The 14,836-nt window shown below is 48.5% G+C and overlaps 2 non-coding genes and 1 pseudogene across 2 annotated transcripts; 1 reads left to right on the top strand and 2 right to left on the bottom strand.

The window, feature by feature from the left end:
• Positions 1–2,016: 2,016 nt before the first annotated feature.
• On the bottom strand, positions 2,017–2,130 carry LOC139274473 (U5 spliceosomal RNA). The gene has a single exon (XR_011595531.1). It is a non-coding gene; the product is annotated as a U5 spliceosomal RNA (small nuclear RNA).
• A 2,807-nt stretch (positions 2,131–4,937) lies between these two features.
• Positions 4,938–5,142, bottom strand: LOC139274371 (U2 spliceosomal RNA; annotated as a pseudogene).
• Positions 5,143–12,816: 7,674 nt separating this feature from the next.
• LOC139274436 (U5 spliceosomal RNA) lies at positions 12,817–12,930 on the top strand. Its single transcript, XR_011595494.1, has one exon. It is a non-coding gene; the product is annotated as a U5 spliceosomal RNA (small nuclear RNA).
• Positions 12,931–14,836: the final 1,906 nt, after the last annotated feature.

Below are 14,836 nucleotides of genomic sequence, written 5' to 3'. Positions count from 1 at the left end.
CAACTACTGCATCTCTTTCCAAACCTGCCTTGCGAAGGCGCAATCCTGAAGGAGATGGGTGACAGTCTCGTCCGCCCTGCAGTCGACTCGGGGGCACTGTGCCATGTTGCTGAGACGTCGGCTGTGCATGAACGCTCTGATGGGTAGGGCCATCCTCACCGCCAACCAAGCTACGTCTTGGTGCTTGTGTGAAAGCTCTGGCGATAAGACGTTCTGCCAAATGAGTTCGACAGTCCACTCAGCGAACCACCTGACAGGGTCCACCCTCTGCTTCTTTCGTAGGGCGTCCAGGATGTTACGTGCTGACCACTGTTTTATGGCCTTGTGGTCAAAGGGGTTTTTTGTGAAAAACTTTTCCACAAAGGACAGGTGGACAGGCAACAATGGGGACAGGTAGAAACTCAGCACGTAGTGACACTTGGTGTTTGCGTACTGGGGGTCTGTGCACAGCTTGATGCAGCCGCACACAAAGGTGGCCATCAGGATGAGGGCCACGTTCGGGACATCCTTTCCTCCACTGTCCAGAGATTTGTACATTGTATCTCTGCGGACATGCTCCATTTTGGACCACCAGACAAAGTGGAAGACGGCCCGGGTGACTGCCGCGGCACAGGAGCGAGAGATGGGCCAGACCTGTGCCACGTGCAGCAAACCCGAGAGCACCTCACTCCTGATGACCAGGTTCTTTCCTGCCAATGAGAGGAAGCGCAGCTTCCACCATCCCAGTTTTTGCATCACTTTGACGATACGCTCTTCCAGGTTTTTGGCGCATGCCCCGTCCGCTCTGAACCATATTCCCAACACCTTCAGGTAATCTGGCTTAACGGTGAAGGGGATAAAGGATCGGTCAGTTGCCAAAGAACATGGCCTCACTTTTGCTGCGATTGACCTTCGCTCCCAAGGCCAGTTCAAACTGGTCGCAGATTGTGAGCAATCTGCGGACCGACTGCGGATCCGAGCAAAAGATGGCCACATCATCCACATACAGAGAGGTCTTGACCTGAGCGCCTCCGCTGCCTGGGATCGTCACCCCTCTAATGCCCGCATCCTTCCTAATGGACCCGGCAAAGGGCTCGATACAACACACAAACAAGACAGACAAGAGAGGACAGCCTTGCCTGACTCCAGATCTGATCAGAAAGCTTTCAGTTTCCCACCCGTTGATTAGAACTGCGCTACAGTTATACAGGGTATTGGTGAGACCACACCTGGAATACTGCGTGCAGTTTTGGTTTCCATATTTACGAAAGGATATACTTGCTTTGGAGGCAGTTCAGAGAAGGTTCCAGAGATGAGGGGGTTGACTTATGAGGAAAGGTTGAGTAGGTTGGACCTCTACTCATTGGAATTCAGATGAATGAGAGGTAATGGTATTGAAACGTATAAAATTATGAGGGGGCTTGACAAGGTGGATGCAGAGAGGATGTTTCCACTGATGGGGGAGACTAGAACTAGAGGGCATAATCTTAGAATAAGGGGCCACCAGAGATGAGAAGGAATTTCTTCTCTCAGAGGCTTATAAATCTGGAATTTGCTGCCTCGGAGAATTGTTGAAATTTGAACATTGAATAAATTTAAGACAGAAATAGACAGATCCTTGAGTGATAAGGGGAGCGGGCGGGGAAGTGGAGCTGAGTCCATGATCAGATCAGCCATGATCTTATTGAATGGCGGAGCAGGCTGAAGAGCCGTATTACCTACTCCTATTTCTTATGTTCAGCTCTGTCAAGCCCGTGTGGTGGCTGGTGTACAAAGACCACCACACGTGAAAACAATCCACACACAGGCATCTTCCCACGCTCCAAGATTTAGTTCGGGATCTGGAGTTTTAAGATTCTTCTGAAAGCTGGTGACCCCCAGGTGGGCAAGTTAACTCCCACAAACAAGTGCTTTACTCCGACATTGACAACTACAACAAGTAGAACCAGTAGCCAAATCACCAGTAGTTATCGCAACCTGTATAAAGCCACACCTACTACATAACGCAAAGATCAGTCTGTTTTTGAACAATAAGACAGCCCCACTAAAGCAGGACCTCGAAAAATTAATTAAAACTCTGAATGTTAATCTCCACGGAAATCTTTAGTAAAAGGCGAAAGATTTATACGATCTGAAGAGAAACCAGAGGGTACTGATTATTCCGGCGCAGCTCCTCGCCCCCAAGCGACGGCTTGCCTCTTTAACGTTGGGCTGAGCCGCTAGAACTAACTTCTAGAAAAGATATATTACCACAAATCAATACAGCGCGAGGGAAAGTAACTGGAAACTTCAGTGTCCGTGAAAATCAGTTAAACCTGAAGTTTATTTTAGTTTCTTGCTAAGTATTATGAAGAACATTGTGGGTATGTAAATGAGCTTGAGCTTTGTGTGGGCTGGGTTTACAGTGACGTGTCCAATTCTTCGGTACAACTTTACTTCGGGTTTTTATTCTCTCTCGGTGTGTTTGAAGCTTAAGGTAAACATTTTGGATCAGTGCGGTTTCTGCTCGTGAGCAAACGTGTTTTAGTTCATACAGGAAGTCATTAACACAATGAGAGCAGACACAGAGCTCAGAGCCGTGCACTGTCCACGTCTAGTATCCATTTCACTGATTTCAATGATATAAACCAGACTTGTTACTGTATTGGTCTGAATTTTTTTACATTTCAAAATATACTTTATTCATATATAAATTTGTACAGTACATTCAAAAGCAGTTCAGTACATTTAGCTGTGGTCAGCAATCCCACACACTACATTTGGCTGCTGACGGCAGTTCCGTTCGATACATTTCCCTGCTTTTCATTTCAAGTACAATTCGGTACAATACGGGATACATTGTAGTACATTCGACAAATTACATTACATGTGTCACTATACAGGACACGGAATGGGTGACGGTACATTTACATTTTTTTTTCTTTTCAACGTGCATTACGAAACAGACCTTGCATTGTACATGGCACGACATAGGTGTTTACAGATCATGGTGCTCCATGTACACAAAAAAGAAATTACAAGTACGGCCCGAGGGGAGTTTTGAACTGATTCCTGCCCCAGGGTTTACCGTGGCACAAGGGCTTTAAATGGTGGCCCTTCCCCACCGTGCCTTTGCGGCGGCTGCACCAATTTTTAGTGCGTCCCTCAGCACGTAATCCTGGATCTTGGATTGCGCCAGTCTGCAACACGCAGACGTGGACATCTGCTTGCTGTGGAAGACCAGCAAGTTTTGGCAAGACCAAAGAGCGTCTTTGACCGAGTTGATGGCCCTCCAGCAGCAGGTGATGTCTGTCTCGGTGTGTGTCCCTGGGAACAGCAAGTAGAGCACAGAGTCTCGTGTTACGGAGCTGCTCGGGATGAACCTCGACAGCAACCATTGCATCTCTTTCCAAACCTGCCTTGCAAAGGCGCAATCCTGAAGGAGATGCGTGACAGTCTTGTCCGCCCCGCAGCCGACTCGGGGGCACCGTGCCATGTTGCTGAGACGTCGGCTGTGCATGAACGCTCTGATGGGTAAGGCCCTCCTCACCGCCAACCAAGCTACGTCTTGGTGCTTGTGTGAAAGCTCTAGCGATGAGACGTTCTGCTAAACGAGTTTGAAAGTCAAAAAATTCCAGAAGATTCGTCAAGCATGATTTCTCTTTTATAAATCCATGCTGACTTGGACCGATCCTGTCACTGCTTTCCAAATGCGCTGCTATTTCATCCTTAATGATTGATTCCAACATTTTCCCCACTGCTGATGTCAGGCTAACCAGTCTATAATTACTCGTTTTCTCTCTCTCTCCTTTTTTAAAAAGTGGTGTTATATTAGCTACCCTCCAGGTCCATAGGAACTGATCCAGAGTCGATAGACTGTTGGAAAATGTTCAACTATCAGGCACCGGGGATTTATCGGCCTTCAATCCCATCAATTTCCCTAACACAATTTCCCGCCTAATAAGGATAGCATTCTGTTTCTCCTTCTCACTAGACCCACTGTCCCCTAGTACATTCGGAAGGTTATTTGTGTCTTCCCTCGTGAAGACAGAACCGAAGTATTTGTTAAATTGGTCTGCCATTTCTTTGTTCCCAATTATAAATTCACCTGAATCCGACTGCAAGGGACCTACGTTTGTCTTCACTAATCTTTTTCTCTTCACATATTTATATAAGCTTTTGCAGTCAGTTTTTATGTTCCCTGAGAGCTTCCTCTCGTACTCTATTTTCCCCCTCTTAATTAAACACTTAGTCTTCCTCTGTTGAATTCTAAATTTCTCCCAGTCCTCAGGTTTGTTGCTTTTTCTAGCCAATTTATTTGCCTCTTCCTTGGTTTTAGCACTATCCTTAATTTCCCTTGTTAGCCACAGTTGAGCCACCTTCCCCATTTTATTTTTTTATTTCAGACAGGGATGCACAAGAGCTGAAGTTAATCCATGTGATCTTTAAATGTTTGCCATTGCTTATCCACCGTCAACCCTTTAAATATCCTTTGCCAGTCTATTCTAGCCAATTCACGCCTCATACCGTCGAAGTTACCTTTCCTTCTGCTGTGTATCTGTAAAGCATGCACTCCCATGTTCCACCACCTGGGAGCTCATCCCCTGAAGTCCCAAGGGATCCCAGCATCCCTTGGGAGCACTGTAAATAAGCCAGCCCCTAAGACCTGTTCCTCACTTTGCAGTGTCTTATTAAAGACTGAGGTCACTGTTACTTTAACCTCCCTCTGTGCAGCCTCATCTGTGTTAGGAACACAATAACTGGCGGCAAGAATACGAATCCAACGCAAAGATGCAGCAAATCGTGGGAATCCTGGAGAAATTCTCGGAGGGTGAGGACTGGGAATTTTTAAATTTTTTTTAAACATTTTTTTATTCGTTGCCAATCTTTCCAATTCTTTGTCAAATCACAAACGCCAGAGGTCACCTTGCACACATCAAGGATCACTCTGCACCAATGCTCTTAGCCAAAAGGCCTGGAGCCACTGCACTGTTCCTGGAAGTACTGCAATACCAGGTTTGTGCCGTGGAGGTGGATGGGTCAAACTACCCCACCCACCTCCTATTTCCAAAAAGCATAGAAGAATCACCTTCATGATCCAGGGAGAACCACGTTGGGGTCATGGTTACTCCCCTGTCAGGTCAGTTACGCATGATCTTAGCCAAAAGGCCACTGGGAAGCCTTTGTCGAATGGCTAGACCAGTACTTTGTAGCCAAGGAGCTGGACGGAGAAGGAAGCGCTGAAAAAAGGAGAGCGGTTCTCCTCACAGTCTGTGGGGCACCGACCTACAGCCTCTTGAAGAATCTTCTGGCTCCTGTGAAACCCACAGATAAGTCATATGAGGAGCTGTGTACACTGGTTCGGGAGCATCTTAACCCGAGGGAGAGCATGCAGATGACGAGGTATCAGTTCTATATGTGCCAGCGATCTGAAGGTCAGGAAGTGGCGAGCTACGTTGCCGAGCTAAGGCGACTTGCAGGACAATGTGAGTTTGATGGCTACCTGGAGCAAATGCTCAGAGACTTATTTGTACTGGGCATTGGCCATGAGACTATCATATGAAAACTTTTGACTGTAGAGACACCGACCCTCAGTAAGGCCATTGCGATAGCACAGGCATTTATGTCCACCAGTGATAACAGCAAACAAATCTCTCAGCACACAAGTGCGAGCAATGTTCATAAATTAACTGGAATTGTGTTTGCGAGCAGAAATGTGCAGGGCAGAACCCACGAGTCTGCAACTGCCAGCAGGCCTCAGGTGGCTCAGATGACTCAGAGTCCCCAACAAAGGATGAATGCAAGGCAATTCACACCTTGTTGGCATTGTGGAGGCTTGAATTCAGCCTATTCATGAAGCTTCAAAGGGTATGTTTGCAAGAGCTGTGGAACAATGGGGCACCTCCAACGAGCTTGCAAACGAGCTCCAAACTCTGCAAAACCTGCTAACCACCTCGTGGCAGAGGAAGATCGGTCCATGGTGGATCAAAGCAATTTCGAGCCTCAGAGAGAGGAGGCAGATGCTGAAGTACACGGGTGCACATATTTTCGACAAAATGTCTACCTATAATGCTAAACGTAAAATTGAATGGCTTACCTGCAGCCATGGAATTGGACACTGGTGCAAGCCAATCAATCATGAGTAAAAAGATGTTTGAGAGACTGTGGTGCAACGAGGCATTCAGACCAGCCCTGAGCCCCATCCACACAAAACTGGGAACGTACACCAAAGAGCTTATCATCTGCCCTGGGCAGCGCCATGGTCAAGGTCACCTACGAGGGCACAGTGCATGAACTGCCACTCTGGATTGTCCCAGGCGATGGCCCCACACTGCTTGGAAGGAGCTGGCTGGGCAAAATCCACTGGAACTGGGATGACATCCGAACGCTATCACATGTTGATGAGGCGTAATGTACCCAGGTTCTTAACAAATTTCCTTCCCTTTTTGAGCCAGGCATTGGAAACTTTTCTGGGGTGAAGGTGCGGATCCACTTGGTCCCAGAGGCATGACCCATTCACCACAAGGCGCGAGCGGTACCTCACATGATGAGGGAGAAAGTGGAAATCGAGCTGGACAGGCTGCAACGCGAGGGCATCATCTCCCCTGTGGAATTCAGTGAGTGGGCCAGCCTGGTTGTTCCAGTACTCAAAAGTGATGGCACGGCCAGGATTTGCGATGATTATAAAGTAACTATTAATCGTTTCTCGCTACAGAACCAATACCCACTACCTAAGGCAGACAACCTATTTGTGACGCTGGCAGGAGGCAAGACATTCACCAAGCTCGACCTGACTTCAGCCTACATGATGCAGGAGCTGGAGGAGTCTTCAAAGGGCCTCACCTGCATCAACACGCACAAGGGACTATTAATCTACAACAGATGCCCATTTGGAATTCAGTCGGCTGCAGCGATCTTCCAGAGAAACATGGAGAGCCTACTCAAGTCGGTACCACACATGGTGGTCTTTCAGGACGACATATTGGTCACGGGTCGGGACACCGCCAAGCACCTACAAAACCTGGAGGAGGTCCTCCAGCGACTGGATCGCATATGCTGCGGCTGAAGAGGTTGAAATGCATCTTCATGGCAACAGAAGTGGAGTTTTTGGGGAGAAAGATCGCGGCGGATGGCATTCGGCCCACAGATGCCAAGACAGAGGCTATCAGGAACGCACCCAGGCCACAGAACGTCACGGAGCTGCGGTCGTTCCTGGGACTTCTCAACTATTTTGGTAACTTCCTACCGGGGTTAAGCACCCTTTTAGAGCCCCTACATGTGTTATTGCGCAAAGGTGAGAACTGGGTATGGGGAAAAAAACCAAGTAATTGCTTTTGAGAAAGCCAGAAACATTTTATGCTCCAACAAGATGCTTGTATTGTATAACCCATGTAAAAGACTTGTGCTAGCATGTGACGCATCGTCGTATGGAGTTGGGTGTGTATTACAACAAGCTAACGTTGAGGGGAAGTTGCAAGCTGTCGCCTATGCTTCCAGGAGCTTGTCTACGGCCGAGAGGGCCTACAGCATGATTGAGAAAGAGGCATTAGCGTGTGTGTTCAGGGTAAAGAAAATGCATCAGTACCTGTTTTGCCTCAAATTTGAGCTGGAAACTGATCACAAGCCCCTCACATCCCTGTTCTCTGAAAACTAGGGGATAAATACTCATGCCTCAGCCCACATACAAAGGTGGGCACTCGCACTATCAGGGTATAACTATACCATCCGCCACAGGCCAGGCACTGAGAACTGCGCGGATGCTATCAGTCGGCTACCATTGCCCAACACAGGGGTGGAAATGGCGCAGCCCGCAGACTTGTTGATGGTCATGGAAGCGTTTGAAAATGATAAATCACCTGTCACGGCCCGCCAGATTAGGACTTGGACCAGCCAAGATCCTCTGCTGTCCCGAGTAAAAAACTGTTTACTGCATGGGAGCTGGGCCAGCATCCTAGGTGAAATGCAAGAGGCAATCAAGCCATTCCAGCGGTGAAAGGACGAGCTGTCCATTCAGGCAGACTGCCTGTTGTGGGGTAACTGAGTAGTGCTGCCAAAAAAGGGCAGGGAGATGTTAATCTCGGATCTCCACAGCACACACCCGGGTATGGTAATGATGAAAGCGATAGCCAGGTCCCACGTGTGGTGGCCCGGTATCGACTCTGACTTAGAGTCCTGTGTATGGCAATGCAGCATATGTGCTCAGTTGAGCAACGTGCCCAGAGAGGCACCACTAAGTTTGTGGTCCAGGCCCTCCAGACCTTGGTCAAGGATCCATGTCGACTATGCGGGCCCGTTTCTCGGTAAAATGTTTCTGGTGGTGGTGGATGCTTTTTCAAAATGGATTGAATGTGAAATAATGTCGGGAAACACCATCACCACCACCCTCGAAAGCCTGAGGGTCATGTTTGCCACCCACGGCCTGCCTGACATACTGGTCAGTGACAACGGGCCATGTTTTACCAGTGCCGAATTTAAAGAATTCATGACCCGCAATGGGATCAAACATATCACCTCGGCTCCGTTTAAACCAGCCTCCAATGGGCAGGCAGAGCAGGCAGTGCAAACAATCAAACAGAGCCTTAAATGAGTAACAGAAGGTTCACTCCAAACCCGTCTGTCCTGAATACTGCTCAGCTACCGCACAAGACCCCATTCGCTCATAGGCATGCCCCCGGCTGAGCTACTCATGAAAAGGACACTTAAAACCAGACTCTCGCTGGTTCACCCCAACCTGCATGATCAGGTAGAGAGCAGGCGGCAGCAACAAAATGTAAACGATGGTCGTGCCACTGTGTCACTGGAAATTGATCTGAATGACCCTGTGTATGTGCTAAACTATGGACATGGTCCCAAGTGAATCGCGGGCACGGTGATAGCTATGAAAGGAGTAGGGTGTTTGTAGTCAAACTAGACAATGGACAAATTTGCAGAAAGCATCTGGACCAAACGTGGCTGCAGTTGAACAACCCACAGCAGACATCACCTTTTTCAAGCCCACAACACACACCCAAAGGATCAATGACTACACGCCAGACCAGAAAATCGAATCCATCATGCCCAACAGCCCAGCAAGGCCAGGGTCACCTAACAGCCCAGCAAGGCCAGGCTCACCTAGCAGCCCTGCAGGACCAACAACATGCCAGCCCAGCGAGGGCACAGCCAACACACCAGAACAGACATTTATACTGAGGCAGTCCACCAGGGAAAGAAAGGCTAAGCATGGGCAAGGAAACCTCCTACTGATTACTACCTACCACTCTCCCTCAGCTGGTGAATCAGTACCCCACTATATTGAACACCACTTGAAAGAAGCACTGAGAGTAGCAAGGATTGATTGACTCCTGAAGGACATAGCTGCCAGATTGGGCCTGCGACACAATTATCACAGCCCCAGGAGATAGCTGCAGGGGTTTCTCAGGGCAGTGCCCTAGGCCCAATCATCTTGAGCTGCTTCATCAATGACCTTCCCTATGACCATCATAAGATCAGAAGTGGGAATGTTTGCTGATGACTGCACAGTGTTCAATGCCATTCGCAACTATTCCAATAATGAAGCAGTACATACCCACATGCAGCAAGATCTGGATGAGATTCAGGCTTGGGCTGATAAGTGGTAAGTAACATTCACACCACACAAGTGCTATCTCCAACAAGCCAGAGTCTAACCATCATCCCATGACATTCAATGGCATTACCATCGCCGAATCCCCCACCATAAGCATCCTAGGAGTCCATTGACCAGAAATTTAAATGGACCAGCCAAATAAATAATGTGGGCAACAAGAGCCGGTCAGAGGCTGGGCATTCTGCGGCAAGTGTCTCACCTCCTGACTTCCCAAAGCCTTTACACCATCTACAAGGCACAAGTCAGGAGTGTGATGGAATGCTCTCCACTTGCCTGGATGAGTGCAGCTGCAACAACACTCAAGAAGCTCGAAACTATCCAGGGCAAAGCAACCTGTTTGATTGGCATCCCATCCACCACCTTAAACATTCACTCCCTCCATCACCGACATACTGTGGCTGTCATGTGTACCATCTACAAGATGCACTGCAGCAATTCACCAAGGCTTCTTTGGCAGCACCTCCCAAACCCACAACCTCTACCACCTAGAAGGACAAGGTCAGTAGGCGATTGGGAACACCATTACCTCCAAGTACCCCTCCAAGTAACACACCATCCTGACTTGGAAATATATCGCCGTTCCTTCATCGGCGCTGGGTCAAAATCATGTAACTCCCTCCCTAACAGTACTATGGGAGTTCCTTCACTACCTGCAGTGGCACCAGCGACCTGAAAGACTTGCACGGGATTTGGACCAGCGCCAGATCCAGGTCACCATGAAAGTGGATGCCAGCAAAACCATCCTGCACCCCCCCTCCAGCTTTGCCATCGGAGGAATTCGGGGCTACATGGTGTACGCTGGCCAACCCAACATGTGCCGGACCTGCGGGAAGGCAGGCCATGTGGTGGCAAGCTGCAAAACTGTCATCTGCCGAAACTGCAAGAACAAAGGCCAACAGACAAAGGACTGTAAGGAGACCAAGTGCTGCAACCTCTGTGGTCTGGCTGGGCACCTTTACAAAAACTGCCCCAAACACAGCTTCAGCTATGCACAGGCAGCAAAGAACATTGCACCAGAGGAGGAGGAAGCTGAGGAACACAATGTTCCAGAGGAGACCTACACCCTCCCCCCGACCAGTGCCCTGAGCAAAGAAGCAATCGCCCTCGTGGACTCGGAACAAGTCAGGGAGGAAGAGAAGCCTGCTACGACGAGCTGCGAGACACCAGCACCCAGCAGTGAAGCTCTCCCCCAGCGCACCGAGTCCAGGAATGAGGAGACAGCAGATGATGAAGCGGGATGGGAGACCGTCAAGAAAAAGGCCTGCTAGCGTAAGGAGAACAGGCAAGCAAGGGCCCCTGCGGAAACGAAAGGGAAGAGGCAGCTAACGTCCACAACAGACAGCAGCGACGGCAGCTCGTCTGATGATGAAAGGCGAGACAAAGCCCCTCACTACCGCCACCAGAACAAGAGGCAATACGCCAACCCACAGCCACAGGTGACCGGGAGCAGTGAAATGACCAGCACAGCCCCGCTCCGGAAACCCGGGAGCAGTGAAGCACCCAGCGCACACGAGCTCCGGAACACCGGGAGCAAAGAAGCGACCAACACAGACCAGCTCCGGGATAACGGGAGCAATGAAGTGCCCAGCACACCCACCTCCGGAATACCAGGAGCGACGCAGCGATCGCAGCACACCAGCTCGAGATCACTGCGACTGATGAAAAGAGGGAACCACCAACACCAGGCGAGGACAGTGCAGAGGACATATCGGACTTTCTGACAACACTGCACCAGTCCCCGGGTGGAAACACTCCCACGGTAGAGGACGACCATTGCAAGGAAATGGCGGACGAGACTGTCATGCATCTCCTTCAGGATTGCGCTTTTGCAAGGCAGGTTTGGAAAGAGATGCAGTGGTTGCTGTCGAGGTTCATCCCAAGCAGCTCCATAACACAGGACTCTGTGCTCTACGGGCTGTTCCCAGGGACACACACCGAGACAGACATCACCTGCTGCTGGAGGGCCATCAACTCGGTCAAAGACGCTCTTTGGTCTTGCCGAAACTTGCTGGTTTTCCAGAGCAAGGAGATGACCATGTCTGCGTGTTGCAGACTGGCGCAATCCAAGATCCAGGATTACGTGCTGAGGGACGCACTTAAAATTGATGCAGTCGCCGCAAAGGCACGGTAGGGAAGGGCCACAGTTTAAAGCCCTTCTGCCACGGAAAAGCTGGGGGCAGGAATCAGTATAAAACCCCCCTCGGGCTGTATTTGTAATTTACTTTTTGTGTACATGGAGCGCCATGATCTGTAAACACCTATGTAGTGCCAGGTACAATGCAAGGTCTGTTGCGAAATGCATGTTGAAAAGAAAAATGTAAATGTACCATCACCCATTCCGTGTCCTGTATAGTGACACATGAAATGTAATTTGTTTGAATGTACTACAATGTATCCCGTATTGGACCGAATTGCACTTGAACTGGAAAACAAGGAAATGTAACGAACGGAACTGCCGTCAGCACCCAAATAATAGTGTATGGGATTGCTGACCGCAGCTAAATGTATTGAAATGCCTTTGAATATACTGTACAGATATTTTTTTTATTAATAAAGTATATTTTGAAATAAAAAAAAACAGTGCAAAGAAATGTATCGAACGGAACTGCCGTCAGCACGCAAATGTAGTGTATGGGATTGCTGACCGCAGCTAAATGTACTGAACTGCTTTTGAATGTACTGTACAAATTTTTATATGAATAAAGTATATTTTGAAATTTTAAAAAAGTATTCAGACCAATACATCAACAAGTCTGGTTTATATCATTGAAATCAGTGAAATGGATACTAGACGTGGACAGTGCACGGCTCTGAGCTCTGTGTCTGCTCTCATTGTGTTAATGACTTCCTGTATGAACTAAAACACGTTTGCTCACGAGCAGAAACCGCACTGATCCAAAATGTTTACCTTAAGCTTCAAACACACCGAGAGAGAATAAAAACCCGAAGTAAAGTTGTACCAAAGAATTGGACACGTCATTGTAAACCCAGCCCACACAAAGCTCAAGCTCATTTACATACCCACAATGTTCTTCATAATACTTAGCAAGAAACTAAAATAAACTTCAGGTTTAACTGATTTTCACGGACACTGAAGTTTCCAGTTACTTTCCCTCGCGCTGTATTGATTTGTGGTAATATATCTTTTCTAGAAGTTAGTTCTAGCGGCTCAGCCCAACGTTAAAGAGGCAAACCGTCGCTTGGGGGCGAGGAGCTGCGCGGGAATAATCAGTATATTCTGGTTTCTCTTCAGATCGTATAAATCTTTCGCCTTTTACTAAAGGTTTCCGTGGAGAGTAACATTCAGAGTTTTAATTAATTTTTCGAGGCCCTGCTTTAGTGGGGCTGTCTTATTGTTCAAAAACAGACTGATCTTTGCATTATGTAGTAGGTGTGGCTTTATACAGGTTGCGATAACTACTGATGATTTGGTTATTTACTTGTTGTAGTTGTGAATGTCGTAGTAAAGCACTTGTTTGTGGGAGTTAACTTGCCCACCTGGGGTTCGCCAGCTTTCAGAAGAATCGTAAAACTCCAGATCCCGAACTAAATCTTGGAGCGTGGGAAGATGCCTGTGTGTGGATTGTTTTCACGTGTAGTGGTCTTTGTACACCAGCCACCACACGGGCTTGACAGAGCTAAACATAAGAAATAGGAGTAGGTAATACGGCTCTTCGAGCCTGCTCCGCCATTCAATAAGATCATGGCTGATCTGATCATGGACTCAGCTCCACTTCCCCGCCTGCTCCCCATAACCCCTTATCACTCAAAAAAATTGTCTATTTCTGTCTTAAATTTATTCAATGTCCCAACTTCAACAGCTCTCCGAGGCAGCAAATTCCAGATTTATAAGCCTCTGAGAGAAGAAATTCCTTCTGATCTCTGTTTAAATGGGCGGCCCCTTATTCTAAGATTATGCCCTAGTTCTCTAGTTCTAGTCTCCCCCATCAGTGGAAACATCCTCTCTGCATCCACCTTGTCAAGCCCCCTCATAATTTTATATGTTTCGATAACATCACCTCTCATTCTTCTGAATTCCAATGAGTAGAGGCCCAACCTACTCAACCTTTCCAAATAAGTCAACCCCCTCATCTCTGGAATCAACCTATTGAACCTTCTCTGAACTGCCTCCAAAGCAAGTATATCCTTTCGTAAATATGGAAATCAAAACTGCACGCAGTATTCCAGGTGTGGTCTCACCAATACCCTGTATAACTGTAGCGCAGTTCTAATCAACGGGTGGGAAACTGAAAGCTTTCTGATCAGATCTGGAGTCAGGCAAGGCTGTCCTCTCTCGTCTGTCTTGTTTGTGTGTTGTATCGAGCCCTTTGCCGGGTCCATCAGGAAGGATGCGGGCATTAGAGGGGTGATGATTCCAGGCAGCGGAGGCGCTCAGGTCAAGACCTCCCTGTACGTGGATGACGTGGCCATCTTATGCTCGGATCCGCAGTCGGTCCGCAGATTGCTCACAATCTGCGACCAGTTTGAACTGGCCTTGGGAGCGAAGGTCAATCGCAGCAAAAGCGAGGCCATCTTCTTTGGCAACTGGGCCGACCGATCCTTTATCCCCTTCACCGTTAAGCCAGATTACCTGAAGGTGTTGGGGATATGGTTCCCAAAACCTGGGAAGAGCGTATCGCCAAAGTGAAGCAAAAACTGGGATAGTGGAAGCTGCGCTTCCTCTCCATGGCAGGAAAAAACCTGGTCATCAGGAGTGAGGTGCTCTTGGGTTTGCTGCACATGGCACAGGTCTGGCCCATCTCTCGCTCCTGTGTCGCGGCAGTCACCCAGGCTGTCTTCCACTTTGTCTGGAGGTCCAAAATGGAACGTGTCCGTAGAGACACATGTACAAATCTCTGGACAGTGGAGGAAAGGATGTTCCGAACGTGGCCCTCATCCTGATGGCCAGCTTTGTGTGCGGCTGCATCAAGCTGTGCACAGACCCCCAGTATGCAAACACCAAGTGTCACTACGTGCTGAGTTTCTACCTGTCCCCTTTGTTGTCTGTCCACCTGTCCTTCGTGGAAAAGTTTTTCACAAAAAAACCCTCTGACCACAAGGCCATAAAACAGTTGTCAGCACGTAAGGTCCTGGACGCCCTACGAAAGAAGGAGAGGGTGGACCCTGTCGGGTGGTTCCCTGAGCGGACGGTCAAACTCGTTTGGCAGAACATCTCATCGCCAGAGCTTTCACACAAGCACCATGACATAGCTTGGTTGGCGGTGAGGAGGGCCTTACCTGTCAGAGCGTTCA

This window comes from Pristiophorus japonicus, chromosome 9, assembly GCF_044704955.1.
Source record: "Pristiophorus japonicus isolate sPriJap1 chromosome 9, sPriJap1.hap1, whole genome shotgun sequence".
Classification (NCBI taxonomy): domain Eukaryota; kingdom Metazoa; phylum Chordata; class Chondrichthyes; family Pristiophoridae; genus Pristiophorus; species Pristiophorus japonicus.
Note: the sequence above shows the minus strand (reverse complement) of the source record. Positions and strands in the feature narration are given on the sequence as shown.